General features: G+C 43.8%; 2 non-coding genes across 2 annotated transcripts; both read right to left on the reverse strand.

Moving 5' to 3' along the window:
- Positions 1 to 13,042: 13,042 nt before the first annotated feature.
- LOC141130899 (small nucleolar RNA U3) lies at positions 13,043 to 13,261 on the reverse strand. Its single transcript, XR_012242541.1, has one exon. It is a non-coding gene; the product is annotated as a small nucleolar RNA U3 (small nucleolar RNA).
- An 8,983-nt stretch (positions 13,262 to 22,244) lies between these two features.
- LOC141130903 (small nucleolar RNA U3) lies at positions 22,245 to 22,463 on the reverse strand. The gene has a single exon (XR_012242544.1). It is a non-coding gene; the product is annotated as a small nucleolar RNA U3 (small nucleolar RNA).
- Between the last annotated feature and the right edge of the window lie 624 nt (positions 22,464 to 23,087).

Consider the following 23,087-nt stretch of genomic DNA (forward strand, 5'->3'; position numbering starts at 1 on the left):
GAGGAATTTCCTTGTTTACATGTGATCAGCTGTGATTGGACACAGTTAATCACATGGGTAAAGAGCCTCGTCATTGGCTCTTTACCAAGATCAGGGATGCATTGTGTCGCAGGGACACAGCACGCCACAGATCACTGAGCTGCATGCCCCCACGGGCACGCAATCGCGGTGAGAGTGGGACGACGTCATATGATGCTATTCCAGAACGAGAGAGCCACCTTGTGCCAATCATTGTACTATATGGCGGATGGGAGGTGGTTAAAGTATATTTAACTACTTCCCACCCAGGCCAAAATCTGACATTCCTCTCCTACATGTAAAATCATTTTTTTTTTTTTGCTAGAAAATTACGTTGAACCCCCAAACATTTTATATTTTTTAAGCATTAAAAAAATGGTGGGTTTCACAATTATTTACGTCACACGGTATTTACGCAGCAGTTTTTGTAAACACAATTTAAAAAAAAAAAATACACTAGAATTATTTTAGTGCAAACAAATACAACGTAATACCTATTTAAAGGTATTACATTGTAAATGCCTTTTTTGGTAAAATATAAAAGAGGATGTTACACATACCCAACATGTCACACTTTAATATTGATGGAAAAGTGGCAAACTACGGTACCTAAAAATCTCCATAGGCTACGCTTTATAAGCCTTTAGGCTACTTTCACACTGAGGCGCTTTTCAGGTGTTTTAGCGCTAAAAATAGCACCTGTAAAGAGCCTGAAAGCGCCTCTCAAGCCTCCCAATGTGAAAGCCAGAGTGCTTTCAAACTGGGGCGGTGCGCTTGCAGGACAGCAAAAAAAGTCCTGCAAGCAGCGTCTTTGGGGCAGTGCGGGAGCGGTGTAAACACCACTCCTAAACCACCCCTGCCATTGAAATTAATGGGCAGCGCTGCCGAAAGCGCCTGTAAAGCGCTTCGGCAGTGGCACTTTCCGGATGCTTTTAACCCCTTGTTAACCCCTTCTTTGGGGTTAAAAGTGCACTGCTTCCACCCGCACAGCACCAGTAAAGCGCTAAAACAAGCGGCACTTTAACACTAGCCCGGGGCATTGTTCAGTGTGAAAGGAGCCTTACAGGTTACCAATTTAGAGTTACACAGGAGGTCTGGTGCTAGAATTATTGCTTTAACTATAACGTTTGTGGCAATACCTCACGTGTAGTGTGACCACCATTTACATATGCGTGCCGACCTACATATGCATTCGCCTTTGCACACGAGCACAAGGAGACAGGGGCACTTTAATTTTTTTTTTTATTATTATTATTTACATTTTTCAATATTTTATTTTTACTTTACTGAGACATCTGGGGTCTATTAGACCACAGATCTCTCTTCTGCCCTTAAAAGCATCTGGTCAAACCGATAATGGCTTGTTTACATCCTGGAAAAACAGAAAATGACAAAATACTAATCACTTCTGGTTTCTTAGACCAATGTTTCTCAACTCCAGTCCTCAAGTACCCCAACAGGTTATGTTTTCAGGATTTCCCTCAGATGAAATGGCTGTGGTAATTACTGAGGCAGTGAAACTGATCAAATCACTTGTGCAAAATAATGGAAAGCCTGAAAACATGACCTGTTGAGGGTACTTGAGGACTGTAGTTGAGAAACATTGTCTTAGACCATAGAGATGATCAGGGAAGTTCCGATCCTCAGTCATCCCTATAGTTAGCTGGCGGAAGCGCCAGCTTCAGTCCCAGACTGGACAGGAGAGCCCAGAAAGGCGCCGGGAGAGGGGGCTACCCCTCTTGCCATATGTAAAAGCAATTCAGCGGCTATTTAGCCACTAGGATTGCTTTTACATTAAAGGAGTTGTAAAGGCAGAAGGTTTTTTATCTTAAAGCAGAGTTCTACCCAAAAGTGGAACTTCCACTTTAAGGAGTCCTAACCCTCTGACATGCCACATTCGGCATGTCATTTTTTTGGGAGGGGGGTAGCTATCTAGTTTTGACAGTTACCCAGCTCCCACTTCCACCTGCGCCGCCTAGGCGACTCACCCTCTTCACCTCCATGTAATCTTCTGGGACCTGTGACATATCCCAGCAGATTGCTCGGCCATTCAGTACAGCGCAGCACGACTCACGCATGCACAGTGCGCATCCGGCTGTGAAGCAGCAAGCTGTCACAGCCGGGTGCCCACATCTGCAATGCCGGCGCTGCAGAGAGGAGAGGGAGAGGAGCGAGGCTTCGGGCGGCCGCATCACTGGACCGTGGGACAGGTGAGTGTGTGTTTAATAAAAGTCAGCAGCTACACTTTTTGTAGCTGCTGACTTTTAATAAACTGAAGAACGAGTAGAACTCCGCTATAATGCATTCTATGCATAAAGATAAAAAAACCTTCTGTGTGTAGCAGCCTCTCCAGCACCCCCTAATACTTACCTGAGCCCCATCTCTCTTCAGCGATGTCCACAAGTGTCTTAGCCATCCAGGACTCTCCTCCTGATTGGCTGAGACACAGAAGCTGCATCATTGGCTCCCACAGCTGTCACTTAAAGTCAGTTAGCCAATCAGGGGAGAGAGGGTTTGGGGTTTCGTGTCTGAATGGACACATGGAGCTGTGACTCTGCTCGGGTGCTTCCATAGCAAGCTCCTTGCTGTGTGGGCACTTTACAGGAGGGAGGAGCCAGGAGCAGCAAAGAGGGACCCGAGAAAAGGGGGATCGGGGCTGCTCTGTGTAAAACCAACTGCAAGTTCAGCTCTGAATCCCAACACGTCTCAACCAAACTTACACCACGCTTGTTGGAATATTGACAATCGTCTAGCATGCATCATACAAATCTATATAGTACAATTGTTGGTGTATTTGGTGGTGTAAATGACAAAATCTAGGCAACAAATATACTGTGAATTTTTAGCAACATCTGTATACATGTTTTTTAACCTTTTTGTAATGAAGACGTTCAACTTTTAACTTTGTGTACTGGAGTGCCTATAAAGTCCAATATCAATGCCCTTCATTATCTAGTTGACTGGATTTACATCTTTTTAACCATTTGACCTCCGATAGATTTTACCCCCTTCATGACCAGAACATTTTAAGGTATTCAGCACTGCGTTACTTTAACTGCCAATTGCTTGGTCATGCAAAACTGTATCCAAATTACATTTATATAATTTTTTTCACACAAAGCTTTCTTTTGGTGGCATTTGATCACTGCTGGGCTTTTTATTTTTTATTGTATAAATGAAAAAGACCAAAAATTTTGGGGAAAAAAAACAATATCTTCAACATTATAAAACCGCTTCTCGGCCTTTTGGCTAAGATCAAGTGTAGTTTCTGCCTTGTTCTTGTCATTAGTTATGACCAGTGCCGGTCCCTCTCGGCCTTCGGGTGTTTCCTTCGGGTGCATCCCATGCTGCTATTGGGGGGACGACACTGGAAGTGTACAAGAGTGATTGCCTTTCCCTACCATCCATGAGTTGGCTGTGGGATTGGTGGGCATAGATATGGTGGGGCCGCCGAGCGCACCAAATACTTTGAGGCTGGTCGTGGCCGAGCCTAGACGGAGCGAGGTTGGATTGCACTTCATTCAGAAGGAATTGATTGAAGACCTTTTTGGGATGCCGAGAGAAGCCATTTTTTGCATGCAGTGTTTTCCTACCACTTGAATGTATGACGTTACTTTCTGGAAAAAGGAAGATCTGCAGACATGTATGCTACGGAAGGGCAAGAAAGAAGGCGACGAGATGCTGGAAGGGATCGTGTTCCTGTCGAGTGAGACGAAAGTGTGGGTCCCCATCACTGTGCATATGTACAATCCTTTTGTACAGGATGGGGAAATCGCTCCCTTTTTATTCAGGTACTGCGAGTCAGTTTCAGCAGGCGTGAAGCTGACGAATGTGCTAGGTACCTTCAACGGGCAGCGTAAATTTTGGGTAACCTTTAGGGCGGATCCAGAGGGTATAGGTGGCGTCAGGCACCCCCCTTAGTCCTTTTCCATTGGGAGGAATCGTGGCTACCTGTGGTACCCTGGCCAGCCCCTCTTTTGCAGGCAGTGTTTTGCTTTCGGGCACACCAAAGACCAGTGCGAGGGCGGGTTGACATGCCGCAATTGCTTCAAGCAGGGTCACGAAGCCGGTCAGTGCCCGGAGAAGAAGAGCTGCCACATCTGCGGTGGTAGGACGCACCTTGCGACACAGTGCCCGAAGTTTAACAGAGCGTCTGAGCCCACTCCAGAAGCTGTGGCGGTTAAAGCTGTGGAGGCGGGGGGCAAGCAGGTGCTATCCTACGCGGATGTGGCCAGAATGGGATCCATTCCAACCACCGCGGTGAACTCTGTTGAGCAGACCATAGTGCTACCCGAGGAAGTGGTGGTGCAGGCTGATGTCTGCCTACCTATGGAGGGTGAGCCAGGTCCCTCCCCTGTTGACGCCGTAAGGGAGGAGGGGGCCTCTCCTGTACCTGAGGAGAGTGTCCCTGGGCACCTCCTGGCCGAGGGGGAGTCAGAGGGGAGCGGTGAGGAATCGGAGGACTCAGAGGAGGAGGAGGAGGAGATGGAGGTGGGGCAGCTCTCCCTGAAAAGAAAGATGGCTGAGTCCTCCCAGGTCATAGGCTCCTTCCCGGACTCTCCAGGCCCTGAAGCATCAGATGTGGTGATCGACTCGGACTCCTCGCAGGCACCATCTTATGTAAGCACTGGTCAGGTGTCCGAGCTGCAGGAGGTGATAGGGTACTGCAGGTTGCCAAAGGGGAAGGCAAAGAAAAAATCTGGCGGAGTGAGCCTTGGGTCAGGGGTGGGACCAAGGACTAGGGCCAGGGATAAAAGTGGGAAAAAGAAAAAGTCATGACAGGAACATGATCCCTTCCTAATTTTCTATGGCCTTACGGGTATCTTCCCTCAATTGCAGAAGCATTGGGACGGCATCTAGACGGGCAGCAATTTTTAAAATCTTGTCTGGCTATGCCAATGATGTTTTTTGCTTACAGGACTGCAACATGAGGGAGGAACCACATACTGCAAGATGGACCCAGGGGGATGCAGTATGGTCATTGGGTCGGAGCAGGAATAGTGGTGTGGGGATTCTTATTAAAAATAAAAAAATTAAGATTTTAAGGAAGGTGGAGGTGGGACGATGTTTATTTGTTACTTTGGAATATGGGGGTGTTTGTTTTAAGTTATTTTGTGTGTATGCACAGGTTGATAAAAAGGGAGGTTGAAATTGTTTGAGAAAATGAAGTTTTTTGGGGGGGGAGGGATCCTATTATTGTGTTGGGGGATTTTAATTGTATTTTACGTAATGGGGATAGATATGGGGATGGAGGTGGTGGGGGGGGTGTTGATAAGTCTGGGAAAGAGTTGGTGAGATTTTGCGGTTGTTTGGGTTAAGGGATGTGGGTGAAGGTTGTGGGTTTTCTTATTTTAGCGATAAGGGTAATGTGAAATCTAGAATTGACTTTTGTTTTATTTCCAAAAATTTGCAGCCGGAATCCTTTATGATTCAGCGGGAGCCTTTCTCGGACCATGGTCGGATCGAGTGTGTTGTGAGTATGGAATCGGAGGTAAAGTATGGTAAAGGTGTGTGGAAGCTGAATGTGGAATTATTTGAAGATGAGGGTGTGAAAATAGAGTATGTTGAGTTTTTTGGGAAACTTAAAAGGAGGAGGAATGATTTTTTAAGTGTGATCGAGTGGTGGGAGTGGGTGAAAGGTCAGACTAAGAGGTTTTTTGTAAGAAAGGGTTGTGAGATTGCGAAAAAGGAACATGAGGCGTATGAATGGTGGCTGAAAAGATTGGAATATTTGGAAGAACTAAGGGAATGGGGAGAGAATGTGGGGTGTGAATTAGTGGAAGCAAGAGGGAAATTGAGAGTCTTTATGGAGCGGAGGGGGAGAGAGATTATGTCGCAAGCAAGGATGGTAGTGAAGGAGAAGGATGAGAAGTGTACGCGTTTTTTCTTTAACCTCCCTGGCGGTATGATTATTTCGGATTTTAGGTGCTGAAAGCGGTACAATTATTTTGCATGGAAATTTGGCGTTTTATATTGTAGGTCTGTAAATCTTAACAATAACACACTTAAATCTGTCCAAACCAGAGTCTAGTAGATATCCCGGGTATGATAAAGTTTGAAACACAAAAACATAAATTATAATATAATAAATAAAAATAAATAATTAAAAAAAATTTAAAAAAATAGTAATAAAATAAATTTCCCCACAATTCACTATCGCTCAATTCTGCAAGTGTTCTAATTTATTATCGCTGTTTTCTAGCTGGTCTAAAGCCACTTTTGACGTAAAGGGACACTTTTTGGTTGCTATGGACAATCTCCAGTTTCCAGGCAGAAAGAACAGTGTATATCATGTAAAACTGCATGCAGGGCATGGGCCAGAGCACTGGGGACAAAAGGGATGTGAAATCATTTCATACAGTACTGTAATCTGTAAGATTACAGTACTGTATGTGTTATGATTTTGACAGTTTTTTGAATTTGCCGCCAGGCTCCGCCCCCGTGCGTCGCGCCGCTCACAGGGAACGGAGCCTGGCACAGAGAGGCTTCGGAGGAGGACGGAGCCCTCGGACACTGCGGGGGACATCGCAGGATCCCGGGGACAAGGTAAGTAACGCCGCCCCAGGATCCTGCAATGCGATCCCGAGTGTGGCTCGGGGTTACCGCTAATGGTACTGAATTTTAACCCCGAGCCACACTCGGGAAAACCGCCAGGGAGGCTACAAAGGTATATGGTGGGAAGGTGGATTTGTCAAGTGTGTTGGATGAGAATGGACAGGTGGTAAGTGGGAAAAGGAGGTTGGGAGATGAAATCTGGAAGTTTTATTCCGATTTATATATGGAAAAGAAGAGGGATGAGAGGGTTGAGAAGGAAGTGTTGGAGCAGGTGGAGATGTGTCTGGATATGGAGGATAAGAGTATGTTAGGGGAGAAAGTGAGTAAAGGTGAAATTGATGAATGTCTGGGGAGTATGAAGAAAGGTAAGACGCCTGGGAGTGATGGTTTGCCAGTTGAGTTTTATTGTACGTTTTGGGAAGTGATTGGTGACTGCGTGTATGAGATGGTGATGAAAGTTTTGGAAGAAAGGAGGATGCCTGAATCTATGTCAAAAAGCGTGATTATTTTGTTGTATAAAAAAGGTGACAAGCGAGAGTTGAAAAATTGGAGGCCTATATCATTGTTGAATGTAGATTATAAGGTGGTGGCGAAGGTATTGGCAAATAGGTTGCGTGCGGTGGTGGAGAAATTGGTGGGGGAGGAGCAAGCGTGTGCGGTGCCTGGGAGGTCTATTGCAGAAAGTTTGGTGAGCTTGAGGGATGTGTTATGGTTTTGTAAGGAGAGAAAGCAGGAAGTGGCAGTGTTGGCAGTGGATTTTGAAAAAGCGTATGACAGAGTGTCGCATGATTTTATGTTCAAAGTATTGAGGAGAATGGGGTTACCTGAGGTGTTGATTGGGTGGATTAAGTGTTTGTATAGAGGTATGGTAAGTAAGGTTTTGGTGAATGGGTGGATGACGAGTGATATAAGCATTAGGTCGGGTGTGAGACAGGGTTGCCCGTTATCACCCGTGTTGTTTATTTGTGTGATTGAACCTTTGTTAAGGATGTTGATGAAAGATAAGTGTGTGAGAGGAGTGGAGGTGCCAGGGAGTGGTGGCAGGGTTTTGAAAGTAATAGGATATATGGATGATGTTACAGTGATTTGTAGAGATATGGCAGGACTGAAGAGAGTGAAGTTGTTGATTGAGATTTCTTGTATGGCAAGTGGTTTCTGTGTGAATATGGGGAAAAGTGAGTGTAAATTGTTTGGTGTATGGAGGGGGATTGAACAGTGTGGTTGGAAGTTTTGTGAGGGAGGAGTGAGGATTTTAGGTGTCAAGTTTGATTCTGATTTGTATGGGAGAGCGAGTTGGCAGGATGCGTTGGTGAAAGTAAAAAAGAAAATTGATTTTTGGTCTTTAAGGACTTTATCGTTGGAAGGGAAGGTGTTGATTGTGAAGGCTGTTGTGATTCCGATTTTGTTATTTTTATATTATGTGTTTCCAGCTCCAGATAGAGTGATGAAACAAATTGTGAGAGTGTGTTTTTCCTTTTTTGGTCGTCTAAGATGGAGAAGTTGAAAAGAGAGAAAGTAATGAAAGGAGTAATGAATGGCGGGAAAGGTATGGTGAGTATTGAGAAATTTCTGGTGGTGAAGTATGTAAGTATGTGTGTGAGATTAAGTGAGAAAGAGAATGTTGCAGGGTGTATGGTAAAATATGCATGTGGGAGTGTGTTACGGAAATATAAGTTGTGTGAAGTTGATTTGAGGAAACCTGTATGTTTTGTTGCGCCTTGGTTTTATGCGAGGATTGAAAGGTGTATGAGGAGGTATGGGTTGCAGGATGGGAGGCAAGATATATGGTGTGAGAGTAAGAAGGTTATGCAGATACTGAAAGAAAGAGAGGAGATTGAAGGAATAGGTGGTTTAAGAGTAGCCGAATGTAAGAAAGTCTGGAAGAATGTGTGCTGTAAGGGAGTGGATAATAGACAGAAGGATATTGCATGGATGGGGGTGCATGGGTGTTTGCCTACAAGAGAGTTTCAGAGAAGGAGAAGGTTTGTGGACAGTGAGGTGTGTCCAAGGCTGGGGTGTGGGGGGATTGAGAGGGTGGTACATGTGTTCTGGGAATGTCGCTATGCGAAGAAAATATGGAAAAGGATGGAAAAGATGATTGAGGGGTTGACTGGTGTGAATAGTGTAACGTATGAGATGGTGTTATATGGTTTGTGTGATCTGGGAAGGAATGAGGAGAGGTTGTTATGGATTGTTGTGAATTGTATTAAAGAGTGTTTGTGGGATGTTCGGAATATTTTGATTTTTAAGCAGGAAGCGGTTAAAGTGAAAGAATGAGTGGCCATGGTCCGAGGAAAGATTTACAATTATGCGTATTATGATTATAAGAAGTTAGGAGAGAAGGATGCAAGGGAATTATGGAAATTGGAGGAGTGGAAGCAATGGTGTATATAATGTAAATATGTGAATTATGTTATTGATGTTTATTCTTGAACGATTAACCTTTTTTATTTTTGTTTTTCAGGGTGAGTACAGGGGATGATAAAGGGACAGTGTGGAGAAAGAATATAGAAGTGTTTTTTGTTTGTGTAGGGATAGGGTGGAGGGATAGTATATAATAGGGATAGTTTGTCTTTTTTTCGCTATGAGGGATGGGAGTGGGTTGTTTTGTCAATGTTCTTGTTATCTTTATTGTTGTTTTGAAACGTTCTTGATATATTTATTGTTGTGAGATGTCTTTATTTTCTTTACTGTTGTTATGTACATTTTGGGTTTTGTGGGTGGGTTTGGGAGGGAAGTGGGTGGGGTTTGGGAGGGAGGTGGGAGGGTTATGTAAATATTGTAAATACTTGTCTGATAATGTACTTCAATGTTATTTTATTGTTCAAACATATTCTTTTGATTTATGTTATCTATGTATTTTACTTGTGAAATTTAAAAAAAAACTAAGCCCCAGTTCACACTGAGGCAGCGCGACTGCCTCAGGCGACCTGGACACGACAGGGGCGGCGACTTGTAAAACGACTTCTATATAGAAGTCTATGCAAGTCGCCCCCAAAGTAGTGCAGGAACCTTTTTCTAAGTCGGAGCGACGCAATTAGAATGGTTCTATTGTACAGAACGGGACGCTACTTGTCAGGTGGCTAAGTCGCCTGACAAGTCGTCCTAGTGTGAACCGATCCTAAGACAATGATCAGTGATAATACTGTACACTGACACGGTACTAATAGCACTGACTGAGAAGGGGTTAAAGAGGATCTTTACTCTGGGGAAAAAAATCAAAGCCAACAGCTACAAACATTGTTCTTCACTAGGCTATGGGTTCCTGGTGTCGGCATCCTAACTGTGAGAAACCAGCCAGCTGCCCACTGCGCATGCGCTAGTCATGCTGCGCTTTGTGAATGGTCTCACAATCTTTTGGGACCTCACCTGTGACGTGTCTCAGAAGACTGTGGGGAGGGGGGAGGAGGACTTCCACCCAGATCACCTATCAAAACTAGGTAACCACTCTCCCCCCCATAAAAAAAAAAATGACATGCCAAATATGGGCGAGGAGTGAGGGAGGAGGACTTGTGTTTGTACATCTAGTGACAATAAAGGGGTTAAATGTGTGCCTAACAATGTGTAATGTATGCTACTTTTACTTTACTATCTGCCTGTTTGAAACAGCCAGATCGCTGTTCCCCAGACACAAAGTTCTGTGGAAGCTCTATTTGCGTGAAAAAATTTATATAAATTGAATTTGTATACAGCGTTGCATGACTGCACAATTGCCAGCTAACCACTTCCCGCCTGCAATATAACAGAATGATGTGCGCAAAGTGGTTAGGTTATCCTGACTGGACGTCAGCTGCCCACCAAAGTGCCAATCAGTGCCCATCAAAGTGCCAATCAGTGCCCATCAGTAACACCTGTTAGTGCCCTTCACATATTCCAATCAGTGCCCACCAGTAATGCCTGTCACTACCTTATCAGTGCCATCTATTAGTACCCATCAGTGCTGCCTATTAGTGCCGTCTATGGGTGCTCATCAGTGCTGCATGTCAGTGTCCATCAATTATACATTTTAGTGCCTCCTCATCAGTGCCCAGTGTCAACTTATCATTGCCCATCAATTCCGCCTGATCAGTGCCCATCAGCGCAGTCTTATTAGTGCCCATCAGTGAAGAAGAAAACTAAATTTTATAACAGAAATTAAGAAAAAGTTTTTTTCTTTTAAATGTCAGTGTTTTTTAGTTTGTTTGGCAAAAATTAAAAACCCCAGTGGTGATCAAATACCACCAAAAGAAAGCTCTATTTGTGGGAAGAAATTATAAATATTTAGTTTGAGTACAGTGTTGCATGACTGTGCAAATGTCATTCAAAGTGCAACAGCGCTGAAAGCTGAAAATTGTCCTGGGCAGGAAGGGGGGAAAGTGCCCTGTATTGAAGTGGTTAAAGTAGCGCAGGGATGAATAATGGTCTGATCATGTAGGGGGTAAAACCTTCTGCAGGTCAAGTGCTTTAAGAGGAGTTCCAGACTCCTATGAAAAAAATAAAAAAAACTGTAGCTGCTGACTTTTAAAAAACAGCCACTTACCTGTCCTACGATCCAGTGGTGTGCTCACGCCAGTCACCTGCTGTCTTCTTTCCTCGGCGCTGGCATCTTCACTATGGGCACCAGGCTGTGACAGCTTGCAGCTTCACAGCCAAGTGCCCACTGAGCATGTGCGAGTAGAGCTGCACATTGTGAATGGTGGATGCAGTCTTCTGGGACCTGTCACATGTCCCAGAAGACTGCTGGTGGGGAGAAAGGGAGGAAGGATAACTTCCGCTCCAATCACCTAGGCAGTTGGAGCGGAAGTGTAGCAGATACCTGTCAATGTGTAGCCGTTCCCTCACCATTCCTCAAAGGTGCCAATTCTTCAAGAGGAGTGGAGGACGAGTCCTTAAAGCAGAACTTTCCCTTTTGGGTGGAGCTCCACTTTAAAGTGTATGTTATAAATAGTTTTTTTCTATGTCAATGGTGTCGGCAGGAAGTATGGATAGTTTAAAAAGACTCTTGGACATCTTAGCGAAAACAATATACAAGGATATGGGAAATTATTTTTCTACACACACACACACCTACAGAGGTTGAACTGGATGGACTGTTGTCTTTATTCAACCTTACCAACTATGTAACTATATCTATGTTTACATACAGTATGTGTATTTTATAAATCATAGTCTATTATTTTCATGTACTTCCATCTGAACTACCTAGTTAAACCTGTCAGGCACCTTTATTCCTTGTTCTAAACTGACCACACAAAGCACAGATTAGTATTAGTGTGCTCATTTTGCATCATTTAGCTGGCCATTCAGAAGCACAGGACACAGCATGCCTGTATTGGGTAGTTTGTTCAGCCACCACATCCCCTGACTAGTCACAACCTGCCCCTGGCACACAACCCCTCCCAATCACAGCCTGCCTCTTTAACATGCCCCGTGCTCAAGTGACATGGCTCAAGTTGAACAGACTATGGAATATGGGCTCATTATCTGCACTGTGTCTGGTAAACCTGTCCCAACTATCAGAAAGAAGAGATGCATGGCACATGGCAGAACTTTTGAAAGTTTAAAAAAGCTAGGAAACATTATTTCTAAAACTAGGCAAAAACAGTTATTGTGCCTAGATAGTTATAACTGTATTAGAAAGTGCCCATAAAAGTGTATGCTCACAACAACCACTTTAAGGCCTATGTTTTAGCGCAACTAACATGGGCCCTTATATGGAAATGTTTTTGCACCTTTATCATAAAGCGTACATATGTCCATTAAGATCTTACTATCTGAAACTCTGAGAAGGTTTCATACTGTTTGGGAGTTGGGACTGTCCACTGAAAGGAGAAGTCCAGCCTGAGCTCGTTTTGCTGGTCTTTTCCTAAGGGTCACAGGAGTGCAATTCGTTCTGCACTCCTGTGACCCATTTTGTAGTCTGAAGTCCGCTCTCTGCTGACTTTACACAGATCCAGGCACCGCGTCATCATGACAATGAAGTCTGGAACCGCCAAGTGCCTGGACCGATGGCAGTCTCAACGAGCCGCTGAGATGGCTGCTCCCCGCCCCCTCCACAGCTCAGTGCTCCAGTGAGGGAGGAGGAGCAGAGCAGGAGAGCTGACATTTCTGACATTTGGTGTTTGCAAGTTAAAATCTGTATTTTGCTAAAAAATTACTTAGAACCCCCAAACATTATATATATATTTTTAGCAGAGAATCTAGAGAATAAAATGGCAATAACAATCGAGCGGCTTTTAGCCCCATCACCCGTTCTAAAAAACAGTATCGGGATGATGCCTGCAGCTGCGGGCATCATCCCGGTATAACCCCCGAAAGCAAAAGCCTCAAAAGCATTTCATCTATAAACAATTTAAGCAGCAAGAAGGAAACCCAAAGTTTGCTATAAAAGCTTCAAACAACTAATCTTATCTAGACAAAACCAGAATACAATTTAATATTCATTATACAGTAAAATGATCACATTCTATTATTAAGACCCAATAAAACAATCACTCAGCTTGTGTTTCTTTCCTCCTTGCCTCTAAAATAAAAGCAAAGAACAGTCATCAACATCAAACAGCAGCTACAATAAGAAGCAGCACTGTAAGTCCACTTCACGCTCAGAAAGAAACACTTTTGCTCTTCATCGTGATTGATGAGTTTGAACACTTTAGAGCACATTTCGACAGTTAAAAACTATAGAAATGATCCCTGAAAGTATAGTCTTAACCTCAAACTGTGTTATTCAAAGTGCACATGTTACGAGCACCCATTACAAGTTGTAGTGACCTTTATCATACACAATAAAAAAACACAAATCACTCAACAAAGTTACCAATATCATTCCCAAACACCAAACTGTTTTCTGAAATGTGTTATCTGTATTTCAAATTACATAACATGTGTCTTTCTACCTATTTACTTATACTCTGATTTCAATTATCTAGCTTACAAGTCCTTCAGTCACAACATTTGCATATCCGGCATCTCTTAACCAATTGAAGTTCATCCCGCCCCCTGTAGCTCTTACTAATAAAGTTAGGAGAAACTTAACTCCTGATCAACCATAACAGATCAACATTTCTCTCTGTTGTGGGATAAAACATCGGTGAGTATTGCAGAGAAGTAATGAATATGGTTTTGTTATTTATTCTCACTGACATATGCTTTTGCAAAAAAAAAAAAATGCATTCTGCTAACTATGGGTGATTACGACATATAACTGTAGTATTCATTTTATGAATTACGTTTTTTTTTCCCTTTTTACATGCAAAACAAACTCTTCAACTTGACAATGACAGAGCACGGGACAAACTTTAATGATGATGTCTAGTGACTGAACAGTTTCTGCAAATTTTACTTTTCTTTAACCACTTCAGCCCCGGAAGGTGGTGGTATTTGCTTTATAGACAAAAGAAGAGTGACAATTTTGAAAAAAAACACAATATCTTTTACTTTTTGCTATACTAAATATCCAATTTTTTATAAAAAAAAGATTTTTTCCTCAGTTTAGGCTGATATTATTATTATTCTACAGGATTTATATAGCGCCAACAGTTTATGCAGCGCTTTACAATATAAAAAGGAGACAATACAGTTATAATACAATAGGATTAAGAGGGCCCTGCTCAGAAGATGTATTCTTCTACATATTTTTGGTAAAAAAAAAAATCGCAATAAGCGTATATTGATTGGTTTGCACAAAAGTTATAGCGTCTACTAAATAGGGGATAGATTTATGGCATTTTTATTATTTATTTGTTTTACTAGTAATGGCGGCAATCTGCGATTTTTATCAGGACTGCGATATTGTGGCGGACATATCGGACACTTTTGACACATTTTTCGCACATAATCGGAAATTTTATTTAATACTCTTTATTCTTAAAAACAACACCAAAAAAAAAGAAAGAAAGAAAGAAAAAAGAAAGAAAATGTTGTGGATCGTTCCTTATTTATCTTCCCATTGTCAGATTCCCCTTTAAATTTTTCCCAGATTATCAGCAATAACTTCTTATTAATTTCATCTCTATCTAATTCTTGATCAAGACTTTCCCATTTTGCCCATATTTTATCAAATTTGTCTTGTTTATTTCTGGTCCTATAAAACCACTTTTCTGCCTCCTTCGTGTCATCTACTTCCATTTTCCACTCTCTCAATGTAGGGCATGTAGTTTTTTTTCCAGTGCCTAGGTATTAACCTCTTTGCTGCATTTAATAAATGTGATATTACACTGTTCTTATAAGATTTTATGGCTCCCAAGGAATAAGAAATGTACTGGTGTTAGTTCTATACCCTTATTTGTCATTCTTTTGATCCAGGGTGCTATTTCTTTCCAAAATACCTTGATTTTAGGGCATTTCCACCAAATATGAAGATATGTACCTGCTTTTTTTACATCCCCTCCAGCAGCGATTTTTTTTTTTTTTATTACTCTATCAAAAAGCCAGTGGCGTGCAAAACACACCTCATTAACCTCCAGCTGGTGCCAAAATAAGTGCCCACACATAGAGAGTGAAACGCAAAAACGTGCAATAGGTGTACAGAGTCCTCCACTAGGGAAGACTCTTACCCTGAACCCCCCGGGGCATTAGGCGCCAGATAGGGACTGAGGTACTCAGACAAAGGGTCCATCCGGCCCAAACCAGGCAGACCCCCACAACTGGAAGGACTGCCAAAGCAGACCAACCCAAGTACAGTGGGGCTCTCCCTAAGAGAGACCCCTCAAAGGAGAGGGCAAACCAAGCCAAAAGGCCTATGTCCACCCCCTCCCAAGACTTTCAGAATAGGCCCGAGGACCCACACCCTACTCGCCACACAGTGACAAAACATTATGACAATAAAAAAAACTAGAATAATGATCCCTGAAAGTACAGTCTTAACTATGTGCTGTATTGTTTAAAGGGCACATGTTACGAGCACCCATTCAAAGTTGTAGTGACCTTTATCAAGCACAATTAAAAATACAAAACACTCAACAAAGTTACCAATATCATTCCCAAACACTAAACTGTTTTCTGAAATGTGTTATGTGTGTTTCTAGTTACATAACATGTGTCTTTCTACATATTTACTTATACTCTGATTTCATTTATCTAACTTACAAGTCCTTCAGTCAAAACATTTGCATATCCGCCATCTCCTAACCAATTAAAGTTTATCCCGCCCCCTGTAGCTCTTACTAATGAAGTCAGGAGAAACTTAACTCCTGATCAACCTTAACAGATCAACATTGCTCTCTGTAATCCTGGTGTTGTGGGATAAAACATTGATGAGTATTGCAGAGAAGTAATGAATAACTGTAGTATTTATTTTAGGAATTACGTTTTTTTTTTTTTTTTTTTTTCCCCTTTTTACATGCAAAACAAACTCTTCAGCTTGACAATGACAGAGCACGGGACAAACTTTAATAATGTCTAGTGACTTCTTTAAAAAAAAATAAATAAATACCCATTTTTTTGCATGTAAAAAAATGTGCATTTATTTATTTTTGAAGCCTGTAAAGCATTGCACCAACAATCAGCAGATCTGTCAGTGTATTTGTGTGGCTGTATATCCAGTACAGGCAAGCAGATACAATCTGATAGGAAGAACCAATGAACTACTACAGCGCCATGATAGTTCATTGAGAAATACAAGCAATACAAAGGATGTTGACACTGCAGATATATGTGCCCAGTTCAAATTTCATGAATCGAGTTTACATCCACTTTAAGCCCATCAAGATCTTACTACAGTATCTGAAACTATAGTGCCCTGTACACACGACCGGTTTTCCCACCGGAATAAACTCTGAAGGTTTTTCTGACGGAGTTCCGATGGAATTCCGCTCAAGCTGTCTTGCATACACACGATCACACCACATTCCGACCGTCCATAACGAGGTGACGTACAACACATACGACGGGACTAGAAAACGGAAGTTCAATAGCCAGTAGCCAATAGCTTCCTTCTCGTACTTGCTTCAGAGCATGCGTCATTTTTGGTAAGTCGGAAAAGCATACAGACGATCGGTTTTCCTGATAGGAATTGTGGAGTGCAAAACACACCCAAAAACTTCCACCCGGTGCCAAAAAAAGTGCACACACATAGAGAGTGACACACAAAAACATGCAACGGGTGTTACACTGATCCTCCACTAGGGAAGGACCTTACCCTGATCCCCTGGGGCGTTAGGCTCCAGACGGGGCATGAGGTACTTCACTTGGGTCCATCTGGCTGAAACCAGACGGACCCCCGTTCTCTGGAAGGTCTGCCGAAACAGACCCACCCAAGTACTAGGTGGGACTCCCCCGAAGGGAGACCCCATGAGAGAGGGTGAACCAATCCAGAAGGCCTACGTCCACCCCCAAGATTTTCAGAGTAGGCCCGAGGACCCACACCCTACTCATCACACAGTGACAAACGTGTATACACCGATATGTCGACCGATATGGGTTTTTCTCTGGCCGATGCCGATATTTAGAAATCGCGGTGGCCGATATATGATGCCGATTTTTTTGGGCCGATATATTAGGCCGATTTTTTTTTTCCTTTTTTTTCCCCTTCATCTCATAAAATCTAACAGTTAGACCCCTTTCACAATGGGGCGTTTTTCAGGCGCTTTTGGGCTAAAAATAGCGCCTGTAAAGTGCCTGTAAAATGGCTCCCCTGCAGTCTCAGTGTGATATCCCGAGTTCTTTCACACTGAGGCGATGCGATGGCAGGATGTTAAAAAAAGAGTCCTGCAAGCAGCATCTTTGGAGCGGTGTATACCACCACTCCTGCCCATTGAAATGAAAGCGCACCGCTGCCGAAGCGCCTGCAAAGCGTTTCGGCAGCAGCGCTTCATGGGCGCATTTAACCCCTTCCTCGGCCGCTAGCTGGGTTATAAGCGCCCCGCTAGCAGCCGAATAGCGCCGCTAAAATGACGGTAAAGTGCCGCTAAAACTAACAGCGTTTTACCGTCAACGCCTGCCCGCTCCAGTGTGAGACCAACCTTAAGTAATAAGTGATACAGAAAATTTTTTACATTTAAACATTTATTAAACAAAACAAACCTCCAATCAGTTCACTTGTATGTATAATCTAGATTAAAAAAAAATAACTATATCTTAAATATTAAATACACAAAAACAGGTAATCAAAACTTTTGGACGAAAAAAAATGGGCTAACTTTACTGCTTATTTTTTTTTTTTAATTTCATTAGTGTATATTTTTTTTAAAAATTGTGTTTGAAAGACCGCTGCGCAAATACCGTGTGACATAAAATATTGCAACAACCGCTATTTTATTCCCTAGGGTCTCTGCTAAAATATATATATATATAATGTTTGGGGGTTCTAAGTGATTTTCTAGCAGAAAATACAGGATTTTTACTTGTAAGCAACAAGTGTCAGAAAAGATTTAGTCTTTAAATGGTTAAACTGAGAACTCCTCCACATGGAGTTCAGCTCATTGATAAAAGAACCTGAAGAGATACAATGTATCTTCTTATCATACTTGGCAGGCTGCCCAGGAAGGAGAGAATCCTCTCCACAGATAACTTCAGTAAACTTGCATTGACTTCTATTACAGAAGTCATTTGCTAGTCCCGCTGAAGTTATAATCGGCTTTTTTTATCAGCACAATCGGCCGATGCCGATTAAGTAAAAAAAGCCAAATATCGGCCGATATATCGGTCGACCTCTAATACACACCAAACAAAAAAATACAAAAAAGTGACAAACACGGGGATAAATAAAAAGAAAGTGGGGAGAAGGAAGGTGGGAAAGTGAAAAGTGACCATTGTGTAATACAATGGCCGGCCCTCTGGCCAAGAATAAAAATTTCCCCTGGTCCTAGCCAAAAGGCTCGGCCCTAGAGGCAGGTGCGAAAAACGTGTGTTGTGGTGAAGTGACCATGGTGCCATAAATCAAGTGCCTCAACACTGTGACTGTACGGCACCCCTGAACTGCCACTTCAGGGGCACATTCACCACTGGCTTTTTGTGCAACCCTGAGTGATCACCGTATAGGTGTCATAGGTGACACTAGTTAGCCAGGTAGCTATTTAGGTTCACCATCAGGTTTTTATAGCATCAGGTACCCCCATATATTACCTAATAAAGGTTTTAACCCCCCGATTGCCCCCTAGTTAACCCTTTCATCCCCTGTCACCAGTGATCACCGTATAAGTGTTACGGGTGACGCTGGTTAGTTAGTTTGCTTTTTATAGTGTCAGGGCACCTGCCGTCTATTACCCAATAAAGGTTTAACCCCCTGATCGCCCGGCGGGTGATATCAGTCGCCCCAGGCAGCGTCAGATTAGTGCCAGTAGCGCTAACACCCTCGCACGCAGCATACACCTCCCTTAGTGGTATAGTGTCTGAACGGATCAATATCTGATCTGATCAGATCTATACTAGTGTCTCCAACAGTTTAGGGTTCCCAAAAACGCAGTGTTAGTGGGATCAGCTCAGATACCTGCTAGCACCTGCATTTTGCCCCTCCGCCAAGCCCAGCCCAGCCCACCCAAGTGCAGTATTGATCGATCACTGTCACTTACAAAACACTAAACATATAACTGCATAACGTTCACAGAGTCAGGCCTGATTCCTGCGATCGCTAACAGGTTTTTTGGTAGCGTTTGATGCAGTTGCTGACATCCTAGGAGCTTTTTTTCCTGTGAGTCTCACTAGTGTACCAGTAAATTTAGAGCCCAAAATGGCAAATCGAAGGTACACTAGTGAAGAGGCCTACACGTTTCTGAGCATGACAGATAGTGAAGAGGCAGTCACTCATCTGTCAGATTCAGGCTCAGAAGACGATCCTGTAGAGGACAGCGGCTCCATGACAGATAGCTCTGATGACGGAGTTGTGGTCCCTGCCAAGATCAGGCGTACAAGACCCCGATCTTCTTCTGCTGTTGTTGAGGTGCAAGAACCGCAGGTCCCTCGTATGAAGCAGAGAAGTACTAATGCCGCTCATCCTGGTGAACTGACAAGTACCAGCGGCCTAGTACACCATGGTCGTACATCCAGCACTGCAGTATCACGTGGTGACGTGGCGAGTCCCATAAGTACAGTTAAAGTACAGCTGGCGAGGTGGCAAGCACAAGTAGTGTCCCCCTGCCACCAAGAAGACAAAGACAGGCCCGTCGTGCCCATAGTGTCCTTCTTGCAGAATTTGCCAATCCTAATTGGGAGCCCACCACTTCTGGAATACCCGTACTTCCCCCATTCATTGGCCCACCCAGAATTCAGGTGGAAACAATTGATTTGACGTTATGCTGGTCAATTCATCGCCGCTAATCCCCAGTTGTCCTCCCTTGCCAGAGATTGGAAACCAATTACTGTTTCCGAATTTAAGACATTTCTGGGCCTATGCCTCCTCATGGGCATAACTAAAAAGAGTTAGTTGCGGTCATATTGGTGCACTGACCCAATTCACCATACGCCCGTGTTCTCTGCTTCCATTGCCAGGGCATGATATGAGCTAATCTTGCGGTTCATGCACTTCAACAACAATGAACTCTGTTGTCCTCATGGAGATCCTGGATACGATCGGCGCTACCAAATTCGGCCCCTGGTAAACCACTTCAACCAACATTTTGCAGACTTGTTTACTCCCGATCAAGTTGTCTGCATTGATGAGTCCCTGATTAAATTTTCTGGCCGCTTGTCTTTCAAACAGTATCTTCCCAGCAAACGTACCAGATACGGGGTCAAGATGTATAAGCTCTGTGACAGGGCCACAGGCTATACATATAGTTTTAAGGTTTACGAGGGAAGAGCCGCCGAACTGCCCAGATTACATAGGGAGCTCTGGCAAGATTGTGTGGGACTTGGTGTCACCCTTATTCGGAAAGGGCCACATTTGTATGTGGACAATTATTACACGAGTGTTCCACTTTTTAGTCACTTGTTTGATCATCAGATTGGCGCATGTGGCACCGTTGCGATCTAATCACCGGGGCTTACCCCAAAGGCTTGTAGATTCCCGTCTTAGGCTGGGGGAGAGAGCCTGCTTGAAGTGTAATAATTAAAACAGATGGATGGGGATTTCATTCCCCATCCATCTGGCAGATCGGATCAGATGGCATCCGATGGAAATGGACAGGCGGTCCGTTTCCAGCCGACCGTACCACAGAGAATAGCGAGCTGTGTCCGCTCTTCATCAGCGGAGCGGACACGGACCTATCATCCGCCTGCTCAGCAGGATCAGCAGACAGATCCCCCACTGAGCAGGCGGATCTGCTTTTTCAAACTCCGCTCCATGTGAAAGGGGTCTTACCAGGAGTGCCCGGTCCATTAGGGGTGCCGCCCCCCTGCAGAGCGCTGGACTTATATGAGTATGTTTTTTTTTTTTTTTTTTCAAGCCACATGATTAGAGCCTTAGGCTCTAATTGGCTTGAAAAAGGTTGGGCTCGGGCACATAGCATTGCACCCGAACCCACCCACTTGTGAGTTGTGACAATAGCGAAATCATATTTGCTATCGTCTTCCAGCTTCTCCTTCTGGCCAATCAGGAAAGATCAGGTTGGCCAGGAGGAGAAGCTGAGGTATCCTTGGAGGAGTGAGTGTGGGGGGGGGGGGCATCACCATGGAGGAGTAAGTGCAGACGGACCTGGGGGGTCTAACTATGTTTGAAATTTGTGTTTTTTTGTTTTGTTTTTTTAATTTTTTTTTAGTCATTTTTTTTTTGGGGGGGTGGGGGGGGGGGGGTTTGGTGAGATATCAGAGATCTAAACAGAACCCTATATCTTTGTTTTTGAGACAGAGAAAGGGTTTCCCTTTTCTCTGCAGCACTTTACTTGAATGACTAATAATCTGTAAAGAGATTCCATTCATTCAGAAAATGACAGTCTGATACATTGTAACACTCACGGTTACAATATGTCAGCGGGCATATAGCAGCAATCAGTAGTGATCGCTGCATGTGCCCTCTCTTCTACAGAGGAGGGAGGGGCTTAGTAAACAAATTTTTAAACCCAGCCCCCAAGTTCACCTCCACGCGCAATCCCCCACCGCAATCCCCAGCCGGACAGATCACGGAGATCTGTGCAGGGAGAAACTGCAGGTGGAGGGAAGGGAAGAAGAGATGGCGCTCGGAGCAGCCATGGATCGGGGGTGCGGGGGCAGTTGGGGGGGGGTGATCTGACTGGCAGGGGGACACATCTAGACCCCCCCCCAAGCAGCACCTGAAGCCCCCAGGAGTGGAAGAGGAGGGATGCCGGCTAATGATGGTGGCTGCAGGGAGCGGGTTTGCAAGGGGAGGGGTCCGATCGGGTGGAGTGGGGTCAATGCTGGGGGTGAAGGGGCTAGGAGAGGAGAGTGGGGGGGGGGGGGGGGCAGCTTTAGATGGAAAGGTGCAGCGGGGGTGGAGAGGCAGGGGACAGGGAGACAGCGGCATGGGTGGGGATGGTCACATTAGGAGCTATTAATAACTCTGATCAGCAGGTTGTAATCTGTTGATCAGAGTTATAGAATTGTTCAGCAGTGTCTGATATAAGCTTATAGGAGAGGAAGAAATGAGGTCCGTATGTTGTACTGACCTGGCCACCTGCAGGCACTTTTATACGGACCTGGCAATAAAAGGGTTAATTTAGAAACAACCATTTCTGCACACAGAGACCAGAAAATCTCTCTCTGCTACCCAGAGAAGAGCTACCAAAAACACATAATATTAATATATATGTGAGACCATACACACTGCATAATATACTCTATTTTTAAGACACAATAAAACAATCACTCAGCTTGTGTTTCTTTCCTCCTTGCCTCTTAAATAAAAGCAAAGAACAGTCACCAACAACAAACAGCAGCTACAATAAGAAGCAGCACTGTATGTCCACTTCACGCTCAGAAAGAAACACTTGCGCTCTTCATTGTGATTGGTGAGTTTGAACACTTTAGAGCACATTTCGACAGTTAAAAACTATAGAAATGATCCCTGAAAGTATAGTCTTAACCTCAAACTGTGTTATTCAAAGTGCACATGTTACGAGCACCCATTACAAGTTGTAGTGACCTTTAACATACAAAAAAATAAATAAATACTCAAATCACTCAACAAAGTTACCAATATCATTCCCAAACACTAAACTGTTTCTGAAATGTGTTATCTGTATTTCTAATTACATAACATGTGTCTTTCTACGTATTTATTTATACTCTGATTTCAATTATCTAGCTTACAAATCCTTCAAACACAACATTTGCATATCTGGCATCTCTTAACCAATTGAAGTTCATCCCGCCCCCTGTAGCTCTTACTAATGAAGTCAGAACTCCTGATCAACCTTAACAGATCAACAGGTCTCTCTGTACTCCTAGAGCCCTTGCACACTGGGGCGGTTCGCAGGCGCTATTGCGCTAATAATAGCGCCTGCAAACCGCCCAGAAAGTGACGCTGCTTTCATTCCAGTGTGCAAGCCCCGAGGGCTTGCACACTGGAGCGATGCGCTGGCAGGACGGTAAAAAAAGTCCTGCCAGCAGCATCTTCGGAGCGGTGAAGGAGCGGTGTGTATACCGCTCCCTTACCGCTCCTGCCCATTGAAATCAATGGGACGGCGCGGCTATACCGCCGGCAA

The sequence above is a fragment of the Aquarana catesbeiana genome, linkage group LG02 (genome assembly GCF_042186555.1).
Source record: "Aquarana catesbeiana isolate 2022-GZ linkage group LG02, ASM4218655v1, whole genome shotgun sequence".
Lineage (NCBI taxonomy): Eukaryota > Metazoa > Chordata > Amphibia > Anura > Ranidae > Aquarana > Aquarana catesbeiana.